The sequence below is a fragment of the Polypterus senegalus genome, chromosome 17 (genome assembly GCF_016835505.1).
Source record: "Polypterus senegalus isolate Bchr_013 chromosome 17, ASM1683550v1, whole genome shotgun sequence".
NCBI classification, from domain to species: Eukaryota; Metazoa; Chordata; class Cladistia; order Polypteriformes; family Polypteridae; genus Polypterus; species Polypterus senegalus.
The window spans coordinates 88,205,391-88,219,925 of NC_053170.1; the positions used below are offsets into that span (position 1 = coordinate 88,205,391).

General features: G+C 43.7%; 1 protein-coding gene across 2 annotated transcripts in view; it reads left to right on the forward strand.

Moving 5' to 3' along the window:
• Positions 1-951: 951 nt before the first annotated feature.
• Positions 952-14,535, forward strand: part of LOC120517756 (phosphoinositide 3-kinase regulatory subunit 6) — a 147,728-nt gene continuing 134,144 nt past the window's right edge. For both annotated transcript variants that reach the window (XM_039740221.1, XM_039740223.1), the window contains exon 1: positions 952-1,025. The gene's annotated coding sequence lies outside the window, so the exon portion shown is untranslated. The remainder of the gene's footprint in view (positions 1,026-14,535) is intronic.

A 14,535-nucleotide genomic window follows, 5' to 3' on the forward strand; every position in this document is an offset into this window, starting at 1 on the left:
AACATATCTGGGAAATACCATCGAGGTCCTGATTTTCAAAGGACTCTCGCTGCTTACAGTCACACCGGCTAAGTTCGGATTTTCTTCATCTGTTAGTATCCTGCTAGTTAGCCCATCATACATTGAAGACTTTAGTTTTTTACTTCTATACGTTAGGAAGTTCTTCAAAGCGCAAGGAGCCAACTTCATATGCGGAGAACCCGTCACAGAATGAAATGGTGCTTTGTTAAGCAAGGGTTCTACCAGAGAACTTAGTGAAGAGCCATAAAATAGCATTAAAGAACCAGGATTTTTAAGTGTGGGGGTTTAAGGTAATGCGCTATAGAAATACACGTTTACAGAAAGAAAGAGTACTGTGACTTTTTTTGACGCTTTTATATTTGTTGTTTTGCGGGTGTTGGTCTCCAAAGGCACACATTCTATCAGAAAGCTCGTTTTCTTCGTTCTCCATGAAAACAGCAGATTAAAAACTTTTCTCGCCCACCACTCGTTAAGTAACGTATACAAAAAAAAAAAATCATTTTTGGGGGGAGTATCCCCTTAACCGCCATTCTCATCGTCCACTGCCCCTCATGGCGGGACTGGGCTACAGCTCTACACAATTCCAGATGTTAGACGGGCTTTACACGTACAGGTGGTGCCCTCAAGTAATCCTAAAACTGGTTGGGGGTATCGGCCGCTCTAAAGACTATATGGCTTTGTGTGCGGGTGCACCTGGCGACGGGCTGTCATCCCGTCCGGTGTTGCCAGGCGTTTGCTGTCTTACCGTTAAAAGGCTTTTCCGTCTCTTTCTCGGAACAGGTGAGTTCAAAATAAACAGGAGGAGCCCCGCTTACCTGCTGCACAATCCTCATCGCTGCCTTCTCTGCAATTAGAAAATAAACAGACCCCGGAGAGGCCACGCCCCCGTCGCCGCACAGCTGACACCCAGGAAGCTCACACAGCATTTCAGTGGTGACTGGCACGTACGGCGCAAGGACTAAAACAGACGTGTCTCCGAACTCCTAGGAGCGGGCAGCCCGCAGGTAAGTGCCGAGTGTCCTCCGGTGGTCAAACTGACCCGTCAAGTCGGCCGGGACCCCGTGAGTTGAGGCGGCGCGGCGATCTGATCAGAAACGCATTAGCGCGCCGTGCCATTGCCGTTACTTCGCATAAACGCCTTCTGCTTTTTTCTCTCAGCCTTCAAATTATATATGGTTTCATCATTTGTGTCTTTCTTGGTCCGCTAATAGCCGATCTCATCCAACTCTATGATAACATCTGACTTTTCGGTTTCCCTCAGCTGCATTCCCGTTCTTTTCCAGTCCCATCCATTCTGCACGTTTTAATCTCCAAGCTGGAATTCTTCTCACTCGACTTTTCACCCGCCGCTAATCATTTTCTCTTTTTCTTTTCCTCCTTTCTGCTCCTTGAACAGAAGTAATTGTAAAACCGCGAGGCACAGTCCGTGCTGAGAAAGATTTACAGGGGATTCAGAAAGTGTTCAGACCCCGTCACTTTCTACACACTTTATTGACGGGTAGATTAAATTTTAAATGGAGAAATGTCCCATTATTGCCATCAATCTAGGCCTACACTCAATAACCCATAATGACAAAGTGGAATCGGGTTTTCAAATTTTATTGAACATTAAAAGCTGAAGTCTGTGATTCATGTACCTATTCGGACCCCTTCACTTTCTGCACACTTTGCACACTCTTAAAAAATGAAGGTGCCAGAGCTGTTCTTTAGAGGTATGCCACAGTGGAACCATTTTTGGTTATCTAAAGACACATCCACATGAAGGTTCCAGAAAGAACCCTTATTTCTTTAGATCCATAACAGGCTCCTTACAGTAAATAACCATGAATAGATGGTAACAGATTTGAGAAATACCAATGGCTCATGATTTTAAAAGGAGCCTCGCTGCATACAATAACACAAGCCAAGTTCAGATTTTCTTAATCTGTTTGTGCCCTGCTAGGTAGCCAGCCATACATTAAAGATTTCAGGTTTCTTCTACATATTAGGAAGTTTTTCAAAGCACAGTGAACCAACTTCATTTACTAAGAACCCACCCCAGAATAAAATGCTTTGTCAAACAAGGGTTCCACGAGGAACCACAATACCCAGTAAAGAACCGTAAAGTGCCATTAAAGAACCATTAGGTTTAAAAGAGAGGTTAGGATCATGCGCTGATAGCGTGTTGCCGCACCCACCATATGATGAAGCACCTAGATTGGGACCCGAGTGCAGCGGATGACACCTCAGCACCACACTGGAACAATGTGAGTTTCTTTTTTTATGGGGGTTGGAGTGCCTATCCTGCCACCAACCTCTAAGTTTTCCATGTGAGTTGGGGGACCTGATTGCAGGACTGGATGCATATTAACATCATATCCAGGACAGAGCAATTGCAGGTTAAAGGCCTTGCTCAAGGACCCAATGGAGTAGAGTCACTTCTGGCTTTCACAGGATTCAATTTCTGGTGCAGTTCCCTAGATTGATTTACCATTTTCGCTCAATAATCAACACTCAACGACCCATTATGACAAAGTGAGAACAGATTTTTAGAAAGGTTTGTTAAAAATCAAAGCTTATATCTCTCATTTATGAAAGTATTCAGACCCTTTGATCTATGACTCTAAATAGTGGTTTGCTTTAATCCTCCTTGAGATGTTTCTAGAACTTGATTAGAGTCCACCTGTGGCAAACTGAATTGAATGGTCATTGTTTACAAGGCACACATCAGTATATACAGTATGAGATCCACAATTCACACTGCACCTCCGGACAAATACTGAGCAATTAAGTCTAAGGAACTCTCTGTAGATCTCTGTGACCAAATTATGGTGAAGCACAGATCAGGGCATGGGGAATAAAACCATTTCTAAAGATTTGAGAGTTCCCAGGTGCACAGTGGAATTAAGAACTGTGAAGATGTTTGGAACCCCCAGGGGTCTTCCCAGACAGAGTTGGCCTTGAATCCAAGCTGAGGGATTGGGTATGAAGAGAACTGACCAAGAACTCGACTTCTGAAGGTAGCAGAGTTTAAGAAATTCTCTACTGAGATGAGAGGCCTTTTGGAAGGATGACCATCTCAGCCACGCTCCATCAATCAGGCTTTCATAGTAGAGTGGCTAGATGGCAGTCAGTCTTGAGTAAAAGGCACTTGACAGTTTAAAGTACTCCAAGAGCATGAGGACCAAGATTCTTTGGTCCGACTCCAAATTGTGGTCAGATGCCTCCTGTTTTCCTTAATCATCCTTGAAATGTTTCTAGAACTTGGTTGGAGTTCACCAGTGGCAAACTGAATTGACTGGGCATTGTTTACAAGGCACACACCTGTATATATAAGGTTCAAAATTCACACTGCATGGCAGAACAAATACTGAGCCATTAAGTCTAAGGAACTCTCTGTAGATCTCTGGGATCAAATTATGGTGAAGCACAGATCAGGGAAAGGTGATAAAACCTTTTCTGGAGCTTTGAGTGTTCCTGGGAGCACACTTGCCTCAATGATTGTGACTTGGAAGAAGTTTGGAACCTCCTAGAGTTGGCCTTCCAACAGAATGGAGTAACTGAGCAAGAAGTTCTTTGGTTAGGGATGAGACTAACAACCCAACAGAGCTTTAGAGAGGTCATCTGCTGACATGGCGGCGCATGACATTAGGACTATCAGCACTCCATCAACTGCTAGATCAGCTACATGGATGAAACCCTTGAATAAAAGGTATATGATGGCCTAAAGGATCTTAAGAGCACGAGGGACTGCAAACTAAATTCTCAAGAAGCTTTCTGCAAGTCAGAAAACTGTTAAATCAGAAGGAATCACATGGTGTGGTTTTTGATCCTCCGCAAACTTGGACAAATGATTACTCATAACACTTGCTTTAATTGTGTCATCTTGATGACACCCTGTGACACACTTTCTGGGACCACAGTCCCTGAAAACAAGTGCTGGCATCATAGCTATGGATACTCCAAATGGTGGCAAACCCAATAACAAACATAATGGTAGGACAAAACAAAATGGAAATAGAGTTCTGTATTGTTCAAAATCCCAAAAATGGTCCAAGAGAAGCTAAGCTAAGGAAAAATGAACAAATTTACTGAATTCGCAACACCATTGGCTCACCTTGATCCAGAGAAGCAAACAACAGTCAAGGTTCCTCTTTCACTTTCGATATCTTTCCATGGTACTGAGCTCCCTTTCCTGTTGTGGACACTGAGCCCAGTAAGCTCATTTGTGGTCCCCCTTTAAATTAGATGGAAAGCTATTAGGTGAAGGTGTGGAGATGATCTGTGGCTGACTCAACCTGGCAGGTAGGCCTGCACTTTTTGGTTTGGTTCATCACTCCTTCATCTTCCTTCCCCTTTCTCATCACAGAGCTGAACTTGTAGCTAATTTAGGACTTTGTGTTTTTGAAGGCGTTTTCAAGATGCCAGGAAGGAGTCAGTGAAACGTTTCAAAGTAGATTAGCTTGGTTTTAAGTTGAATCAATGTAAAGGTCAAGTATTTGTTGTATTTCACTGGTCTGTTTCTAGCCAGTGGTACCTTATTAGGAGCCACTGTCATATCTTGCTGATATTTATTATCTACTAGCTATAGCTGAAATGCCTGGCGTTGCCTGGGAAGAAAATAAAGGTTTTTTTTTTTTTTATTGTTTGAGAACAATATAATAAAAAACACACCTTTAAAAATAAAAAAAATGAACAAACAATGAAGACTCACTAATGTGCTTTTTAATTTCAACAGCAACAGGGGTGTGGTGGTGGTGCTCAAACATAAAGAATGCTGGCAGTCACCTCCAGTTCGCCCTCCGGTGGTCGTTCCGAGTGTTAACTGGATGATAACATGCATACAAGACTGCAAAATCACCCCCCACCCTACCCAAAAGGGGCTGGGTTGTGGTTGATTTCACCCTACAGTATTTTTAGTCAACCAATGAGAAACACGTGTACCAAGTTTCATGAAAATTGCTCCAGCCATTCAGAAGTGATGCTGGAACATACATACACATTGACGTTTACATATATATGTAGACTAGCCATTCCCAAATTGTAGAAAAAAAAAAAGATCGATATCCATTAAGTAGTTCTCTCGTTCCTTAACTAAGCGGAGTTAAGGTTACGCCCCGAGGCAGATACGTGAGTGAGGAGGGCCCGCCGCCCGATGAGTCTCTCTCAGATTCGCGTTAATAAATCGGTACTGCAAGTGAACTATGATACTTAGTGTGATGAGAAAGTCTCAAAATCAATGGAATGTTCAAGCAAATTATAGAAAAAAAAGATCTAAATCCGTTAAGCGGTTCTCTCGTGAAAAGCGGACAGACATACAAACGAGTCTAAACAACTATAAGAAATTTCACGCTTGGACCATGACATTTTTAAAACTGTTTCTTAGTGAGTATCTATGGGCCAAGGGAAACCTACATTCCAAATTTCAAGTTCCAAGTCCTCGAGATTCTCGAGATTTCATGATGAGTGAGTCAGTGGTATTTGGCTTATATATAGATATTGTGCCAGACGGCTGGGAACCCTCGACGGTCCACGAGAGGGACGATACCTCCCCTGGGCCATGAGAGGGCAGCTCCCTGGGTCTGCTTGGGGGGCCACTGGAGCGGAGCTGGGAAGCACATCCATAGGGGAGGACGTGGCCACTGCCAGGGGGTGCCCGGATGGTTATGGAACCCTGGATGGCAGAACTTCCGCCACACCAGGAAGTGCTACCGGAAGAAATTCCTGGGGCACCCGGAGTGCTTCCCAGTGCTCTCCTGACACTTCCGCCACACCAGGAAGTGTTGTCAGATGGAGCAGCTGGAGCCCATCTGAGTCATTATAAAAGGGTCCGCCTCCCTCCAGTAGACGAGCCGGAGTTGGGAGGAAGGATTACGGAGCTTGTCAGGAGGGAACTGGAGGTCATTGAGATAGAGAAAGAGAGAGAGAGAGAAAAGAGAAAGAGACTGTTGGAGAATAAGGCATTTTGGTGCTGTGGATTAATAAAGGAGTGTGTTTTGGACATTCTGGTGTCTCTCTGTCAGTGTCCGGGGGCTGTCTTTCCACAATATATATATATATATATATATATATATATATATATAGTGAGTTTGTGTGGATTTCTCCGAATGAAGTCCATTTCAGGATCTCCTGAGTGTCTTTTGGACCCTTAGTGAGTCGTATCACCTGCCAGTGCTCCAGATGTGGAAAGATGAAGACACAATCTGAACTGTTACATAAGATGGCCATGTCTGTGAAATATAACCAAAGTAACCTTTGGTTTAAAGCAAGGATTTTGTTTAGCAAAAATTTGAAATGGGTCCAGCTGCAGACCTCCGCAGCTCTGCGATTCAGTAACTCTGCTGGACAGCCAATTGGATTGCAGGTTTTTGTCACTTGGTTTACTTGACTTGAGCCAGATGACCCGTCCACGGCCTTAATCTTAACCATAATGTAACCAGAGTTATAATATAAAGTGACCCCCACCTCAATGGAGTTGAGCTTTGGAGGTCTGCAGCTAGAGTCTGTTGAAATTTTTTTAAAATGCATTGCACTGAACAGTTGTCTCACAGAGCTAGCCATAGAATATTGTAAATCTGGAGACAACCTTGAGTGAGTTGGCCTTAAAAGTGGGAGGGAACAATTACGCGACTCACTGAGTGTCGAATTTCTAAACCAATCCAACGCTTTGTGAAGGCGGTGCTCAGAGTATGGGGCGGGGATTTTGAACTGCAGAGAGGAGCAATTGCTTTCGCTAACCTGGTCTGACAGAGAGTAAGCTTCTGATTACGATAAAATGTCTATAGTCAAAGTCTCCCAAATATATTGTAACGAAAGAACAAATATATTACAAAGGTTTAGTGAACCTGAGAATTAACCAAATGATTCAAAGAAAAAAACACTATAACATCATCGTCGATCGCTGGATGTGCAGGGAGAATGAGAGGAGAGGAAATGGGTGACAGCGACAACCCTCAGCACAGAATGGTATTGCAGGTCGACTAGCCCTGAAGTGGTCTCCCTAAACATACATGTGTGACAACAGATAAATGTCTGTCACATATACAGAGAGCACACTGCATGTGTTAAATATAAACAGAACCCATTGCAAGGGAAAAACCTTCCTGTAAAATGAGATTATACACTGGCATTCAAAGACATCGATGGACGAGTGGTAAAAGTGATCGATACATTGTCACTTTTGTTGACAGTGAAGACAATATCGTTGGAGGAAGGGCTAAAAGAATTGGCGACAACATTTGTAAAAATATGAATTTGAACTAAATTGTGTGTCACGGCCTACCAAAACGAGGTGAAAAGGACTGCCGTTAGGAGACTTGATAACAAAGAGCCACATGAGATGCAGATTTCTGTACTCAAAACACCCAAATCAGTAAATGAGCCTAACGAGAGTGAGACCACTTCAGCAGAACCGCGGATGAGGCTGCACAGCATCCACCTTCTCGCTGCCTGTCTAAACGAATAACTAGCGGAATTGAATGTTTGCCCACCTGCTGAATCTGATAGCCACCCAAGATGAATCCACCTCTGGCACAGATGTTACCTTAATCTTTATAGAAAGTATTTTTTTAAGCTTTCTGATCATTTATTTGTTGTGGAGTGCCATCTCCAAGCTGGGGAGGAGGTGCTACCCAAAGTGGAGAAGTTTAATTATCTCGCATCACTTCCGTCTTGATAGCTGTGAAGTCCTGATTGCAATCGGCATCAGGAGTACCGAGTGAAGTCCGGATTGCAGCAAATTAATAAGGGTGGGGGTACTCTGCGATGTCCCAATCACGTTGATGCAATAAGTGGTTTGGGTTGTTTCCCTGTGTAGTCCCAATCACATCATTGCAGTGGAGTAGGTGGCCCTCACAAAGTTACAATCGCATTGAAGCGTGCAGTTTCAACTTCATGGAACTTCCAATTCTATTGAAAAAGTAAGGGTCCTGGGGGTCCCCATGAAGACCAGATCACAACAAGGCAGTAAGGTGAGGGTGATCACACCAGAGCGTTGTATCCATCAGGGGGTGCTCACTCCCTGGGAACGAGTTCTTTTTTTGTGATTGCTGCGTGTTACTTAACCCAAATCTATATCGATACCCCTTCCTAGTGATACGGCGGCAAGGAATCGCGTAGGAGAAATAACTTAACTTTGTTTAATGTCCGCTTACACTGCAGACGAATGAAGCCAGTGCCAAGACCCTGGATGGGAGTGGTGGGAGGTCCGAGGAGTGGAGTCTGTCGTTGTCGTCATTGCAGATGCGGAAAGCATTTTCAGAAACAGGTGGTGACATCTTCCATCCATCCGTTGGCTTCAAAGGTGTGCCGGGCTTTATACTCTTTCTTCACATGCAGGGCCTACTTTCAGATGAGCGTAAAGGTGCCGAGATTCACAAAATGTGATTTCCATTATTGGTATACGGCACTATCCTAGCGCCTATCGCAGCGTTGCTGTCAGAGTTTCATAGCACTGCTTTGTGTCCATCTGAGCACAAACTTGTAAATGGAGCAGCTTGCTTTCGTATTTTAATATTAATTTATTTTAATAAATTGTTTAATAAATTTAAATAATTTTATATTTTAACGCAGTTTGCTTTTTCTTAATGCAGCAATATACACTCACCTAAAGGATTATTAGGAACACCATACTAATACGGTGTTTGACCCCCTTTCGCCTTCAGAACTGCCTTAATTCTACATGGCATTGATTCAACAAGGTGCTGAAAGCATTCTTTAGAAATGTTGGCCCATATTGATAGGATAGCATCTTGCAGTTGATGGAGATTTGTGGGATGCACATCCAGGGCACGAAGCTCCCGTTCCACCACATCCCAAAGATGCTCTATTGGGTTGAGATCTGGTGACTGTGGGGGCCATTTTAGTACAGTGAACTCATTGTCATGTTCAAGAAACCAATTTGAAATGATTCGAGCTTTGTGACATGGTGCATTATCCTGCTGGAAGTAGCCATCAGAGGATGGGTACATGGTGGTCATGAAGGGATGGACATGGTCAGAAACAATGCTCAGGTAGCCCGTGGCATTTAAACGATGCCCAATTGGCACTAAGGGGCCTAAAGTGTGCCAAGAAAACATCCCCCACACCATTACACCACCACCACCAGCCTGCACAGTGGTAACAAGGCATGATGGATCCATGTTCTCATTCTGTTTATGCCAAATTCTGACTCTACCATTTGAATGTCTCAACAGAAATCAAGACTCATCAGACCAGGCAACATTTTTCCAGCCTTCAACTGTCCAATTTTGGTGAGCTCGTGCAAATTGTAGCCTCTTTTTCCTATTATAGTGGAGATGAGTGGTACCCGGTGGGGTCTTCTGCTGTTGTAGCCCATCTCAGGTTGTGCGTGTTGTGGCTTCACAAATGCTTTGCTGCATACCTCGGTTGTAACGAGTGGTTATTTCAGTCAAAGTTGCTCTTCTATCAGCTTGAATCAGTCGGCCCATTCTCCTCTGACCTCTAGCATCAACAAGGCATTTTCGCCCACAGGACTGCCGCATACTGGATGTTTTTCCCTTTTCACACCATTCTTTGTAAACCCTAGAAATGGTTGTGCGTGAAAATCCCAGTAACTGAGCAGATTGTGAAATACTCAGACCGGCCCGTCTGGCACCAACAACCATGCCACGCTCAAAATTGCTTAAATCACCTTTCTTTCCCATTCTGACATTCAGTTTGGAGTCCAGGAGATTGTCTTGACCAGGACCACACCCCTAAATGCATTGAAGCAACTGCCATGTGATTGGTTGATTAGATAATTGCATTAATGAGAAATTGAACAGGTGTTCCTGATAATCCTTTAGGTGAGTGTAGTTTCAAAAAGATGATTGTCCGTTCCGTAACAATATTAAAAGTGAAACCGAAAGGGTCACCGCTCCTTATAGACAAAGCAAAATCAGCAAGCAAAGTTTGAAAAAAATAAGATGTGTTAAGTTTATTGGGAGTTTATCAGTAGCGCTTGCCCGTCAGCTGATTTCTGCTCAAGGGTCCGTGGCTGCCCTTCCCTCAGTCTTGTTAATGACACTGAAGTTTTATTTCTTAACTGCTTCCTTATTGATGCAGGCTATTCATGGCTGGAAGTGAACAGTGAACAGATCTGTTTGCGTGAGTATGCCACGTCGTCTGGCCACATTGGCAGGAGCAGCTTGAGCGTGTGGACTGGCCTAACGCCAGGCTCCAAAGTCTGCAGGCTGCCATGGAGATGCTGGTGTACGAGTCCAACCTTCGAGACTGAGGGCCACTCCTGAGCTCCGCTCTTCTGTAGCTTGTCCTTCTTTTTCTTCTTTTGGCTGCTCCCATTAGGGATTGCCACAACAGATCATCTTGGCCATTTTTTCTTGTCCTGTACATCTTGTTCTGTTACTCCCATCACCTGCATGTCCTCTCTCACCACATCCATAAACCTATTTTCTTAGGCCTTTCTCTTTTCTCTTGCCTGGCAGCTCTATCCTTAGCACCCTTCTCCCAATATACCCAGCATCTCTCCTCTGCACATGTCTAAACCAACACAATCTCGCCTCTCTGACTTTCTCCCAACTGTCCAGCCTGAGCTGACCCTCTAATGCACTCATTTCTAATCCTGTCCATCCTCATCACACCCAGTGCAAATCTTAGCATCTTTAACTCTGCCACCTCCAGCTCTGTCTCCTGTTTTCTGGTCAGTGCCACCGTCTCTAACCTATATAACAAAGCTGGTGTCACTACCATCCTGTAGACCTTCCCTTTCACTCTTGCTGATAACCATCTGTCACAAACTACTCCTGACACTCTTCTCCACCCATTCCACCCTGCCTACACTCTCTTCTTCACTTCCACAATCCCCATTACTCTGTACTGTTGATCCCAAGTATTTAAACTCATCCACATTCGCCAACTCTACTCCTTGCATCCTCGAGAAACTTGCAGAATCAACTAAAAACTCACGTATTTACTGCTCAGAGGCAGGAATGCTAACCACTATGTTGTTGTGTTTGATTTCATTTAATGTGAGCTTGAACTATTGTGGTCTGATTCACTGTAACCCTGGGAGCGCTGAACCCTAAAAGGGGGTTATGTTTGGACAGAAGTGCAGGAATACCTGAGATCACTAAAGGATGCACTTTTCAGATGAAACCATGACTTTCTAGAGGCTTCTGTAATGCCAAAAGTGGTCTTGAAATGACTATACTTAGAGTAGAGTTCAACAGCAACTCCCCCAGCATGTAAATGAGGCTGACCTTCAGTCATTTGGGGTAATGAATGACCAGTGGAGAAGTTGGAGACATCGTCTGACATGTGAGTTGACCTACTCTTTGGTGCTTAGGAGGTTAGTGTGAGGTTTGAGGTGGGTAAGTTTTTTAGACATGCAGTGCTTACTGTGGTAGACAGCCTTGGGCAGCATCTTCACTCTATTTTCATACTTTGTTGTCTCTTTTTTAATTATTTCTATCCACAGTATATATGGGTGTGTGTATGTATACAGGATGGTCCAGATCTAATTATGCAATCCAGATCGTCTGGATAACTCGCAGTTAGGAGATCCGGGTTCGCTTCCCGGGTCCTCCCTGCGTGGAGTTTGCATGTTCTCCCCGTGTCTGTGTGGGTTTCCTCCCACAGTCCAAAGACATGCAGGTTAGGTGCATTGGCGGTTCTGAATTGGCCCTATGTGTGCTTGGTGTGTGGCTGTGTTTGTGTATGTCCTGTGGTGGGTTGGCACCCTGCCCGGGATTGGTTCCTGCCTTGTGCCCTGTGTTGGCTGGGACCCCCATGACCCTGTGTTCGGATTCAGTAGGTTGGAAAATGGATGGATATATATATATATATATATATATATATATATATATATATATATATATATATATATATATATATATATATATATATATATATATATATACATATATACAGTACAGGCCAAAAGTTTGGACACACCTCCTCATTCAACGTGTTTTCTTTATTTTCATGACCATTTACATTGGTAGATTCTCACTGAAGGCATCAAAACTATGAATGAACACATGTGGAGTTATGTACTTAACAAAAAAAGGTGAAATAACTGAAAACATGTTTTATATTCTAGTTTCTTCAAAATAGCCACCCTTTGCACACTCTTGGCATTCTCTCGATGAGCTTCAACAGGTAGTCACCTGAAATGGTTTCCACTTCACAGGTGTGCCTTATCAGGGTTATTTAGTGGAATTTCTTGCTTTATCAATGGGGTTGGGACCAGCAGTTGTGTTGTGCAGAAGTCAGGTTAGTTGGACGATCATTTATTTTTCAACAGGACAATGACCTCAAACACACCTCCAGGCTGTGTAAGGGCTATTTGACCAAGAAGGAGAGTGATGGAGTGCTGTAAATGGTCATGAAAATAAAGAAAACACATTGAATGAGGAGGTGTGTCCAAACTTTTGGCCTGTGCTGTATATATATATATATATATATATATATGTCTATGTATTCACTTTATTCATATTTTGTTGTCTCTCTTTAATTATTGCTGTTCACTATATATATATATACATATATGTGTGTGTGTATACTGTATATGTGTATATTGTGGACATCAGGGGGCAATGCAGCTCCCTAAACACCCAACACAAAGAGGAACGGGCATACTTTAAAAGGCAAAAAGAGTCTGTTATTGTGGGAAACTCTTTAAATAAAGCGTTTCCCACCACAGCCGCAAGTACAATAAGCACAATAGCGCACAGTAACTCTTTTCTCCCTTCTCTCTCGGTCACTCTTCCAATCTTCCTCCTAAGCTCCATCCACCTTCCACCCGACTCTGTCTTGTTCATCTGATGCAGGCAGCTTCTTTTATCTTCCACCCAGAAGTATTTCCAGTCTTACATACACGTGGGCTGAAAACACTTCCTGGTGAGACAGAAGCCCCATGAAATCATGCTCACCAGTCCCTGAATCACCCCCTGGTGGCACCCACGGGACCCAACAGGTGCTAAAATCATTTAAATTAATTTTTTCTTCCATCAAACAACACTCATTACCCCAGAATGTCAATACAGGATTTGAAGATTTTTGTAAATTTATTAAAAATAAAAAATTGACACAAGTACTTTGTTGAAGCCGCTTTTGCAGTTATGATTAAAGCCTGTGACCAACTTTGCAGACCTGAATTTAGGGATTTTCTGCCATCCTTGTCTGCAGAACCTCTCAAGCTCCGTCAGGTTAGATGGACACTCTCGGTGGTCAGCTATTTTCAAGTCTCTTCAGTGATGTTCGCTTGGGTTCTGGCTGGGCCACTCACGGGCATTTCCAGAGTCCCTAAGCCACTGCTGTGTTGTTTTTGCATTGTGCTTAGGGTCTTTGTCTTGTTAGAAGGTGAACCTCCAGCCCACATCTGAGGTCCAGAGCCCTCCAGAGCAGGTTTTCATTGAGGATATCTCTGTACTTTGCTCTGTTCAGTGTCCCCTAAACCCTGTTTTGTCTGCCATACCCAGAACCTCCGAGCCGAATGTTGCCACCTCCATCTTCACCATCAGAATGGTATGACACAGGTGATGAGCTGCACTTGGTTTCCTCCAGATGTGACACTTGGAATTGAGGCCAATCAGTTCAATCTTGGTTTCAGCAGATCAGAGAATACTTGTTTCTCCCAGTCTGAGCAGGACCCTTAACCTTCAATTACTCCATGCTGGGTATGACGTTAATCTGCACCAGCCCTGCAAGCAGGTCTTCTAACTTGCAGGGAAAACTTGGGGGTTGGTGGCAGGATTGGCACTCCAACCACACAAAAAACACAGTGTTCCAGTGCAGTGCTGAGTTGTCACCCATTGCACTTGGGTCCCAACTCTGGGTGGTTGGTTGCATGGTGGGTGTAGCAACACACTGTATCAGTGCATGTTCCTAACCTCCTCCTCCTCCTCATCCAGTCTGAGAATTCATTAGGTGCCTTTGTGTAAACTCCAAGTGGGCTTTCATGTGTCATCTGGCCACTCTGCCATAAAGTCGATGGAGTGTCGCAATGGTGGTTGTCCTTCTGAAAGTTTCACCCATTTCCACACGGGTTTTCTGCAGCTTGGCCAGGCTGACCATCAGATTATTGGCTGCCTTTCTTACTATGGTCCTTCTCCCAAGATTGCTCAGTTTGGCTGGTTGTCTAGCCCGTGGTTGTGCCAAATTAAGAATTATGGAGGCCAACTGTCCTCTTGGAAGTCCTCAGTGCTGTGGGTTTTTTTTGTTTTTGTATGCTTCCCATGATCTTTTTTGAAAGCTCTGCAGGAAATTCTTTCTACCTCATGGCTTGGTTTTTGCTCTGATACACATTGTCAACAGCAGGGGGAGGATTGGGATTAGGGGGTCTTGTATAGATGGGGGTCTGCCTTTCCTAATCACCTCCAAACACTACAGGTGCACTGGAAACATCTCAATGACAATAAATAAAAATGTGATGCACCTGAGCCAAATTTCAAGTATCACAGCAAAGGGTCCGACTACTCATGTAAATTCCTAAAATTCTGTTTTGGCTTGGTTAGTCTAGAGAATTGAGTGTTACAAAAAATAAAAAGTCTGTAATTTAAAAAAACAAGGGGG